This window comes from Sardina pilchardus, chromosome 22 (genome assembly GCF_963854185.1).
Source record: "Sardina pilchardus chromosome 22, fSarPil1.1, whole genome shotgun sequence".
NCBI classification, from domain to species: Eukaryota; Metazoa; Chordata; class Actinopteri; order Clupeiformes; family Clupeidae; genus Sardina; species Sardina pilchardus.
Window position 1 is genome coordinate 25,395,899 of NC_085015.1, and position 645 is coordinate 25,396,543.

A 645-nucleotide genomic window follows, 5' to 3' on the forward strand; every position below is an offset into this window, starting at 1 on the left:
AGCATACAAAATAAGTATTTTGGTCTTTCTCTTCATGGTAAAAAAGATCAAGACTCTATTTCCCTTATTATTTTAGAATAAGATCCAGAAATCAAAGTAGGCCTGTTCATAGGCCCACCATTAGATTTCTCACATTCATAGACCATTCATTTTTATCTTGCAAATGACCCATACCAAGACCAGACTTCTAGTCATTATTGTGAAAAATGTAGGGTCTCTGATTCAACTTGACAAGTCATAGACTAGGCTCCTAGCTATGTATGTGGCAAACAAGAGAAACATTTAAATAATGCCATTATCTAGTGCCTACGGTGTTACACATGCACCTTGCAATGGATGGGTGAGTTCATCATCCTATTTTTGTGTGGGGGACTGAAGGCCATGGTGTGACGAAGCGACCCAAAGTTAACCACCTAGACGAGGGATTCTATTACATAAACACAGTAGCATCTCCCGTGCTCATCACCTCTCCCCCCTTCTCTGCACATTGACAGACAGCTGGACAGCCAGTCAGCTGATAGGCAGAGAGACAGGAAGGAGGGTGGAAACCATGTGCCCCGGTGATATGTAATAGCCTGGGTCTGTCTGTCAAAGTGGATATCTAAGTTTAACACGGTAGAGAGAGGGAGAGACCAAGAGGTCGAC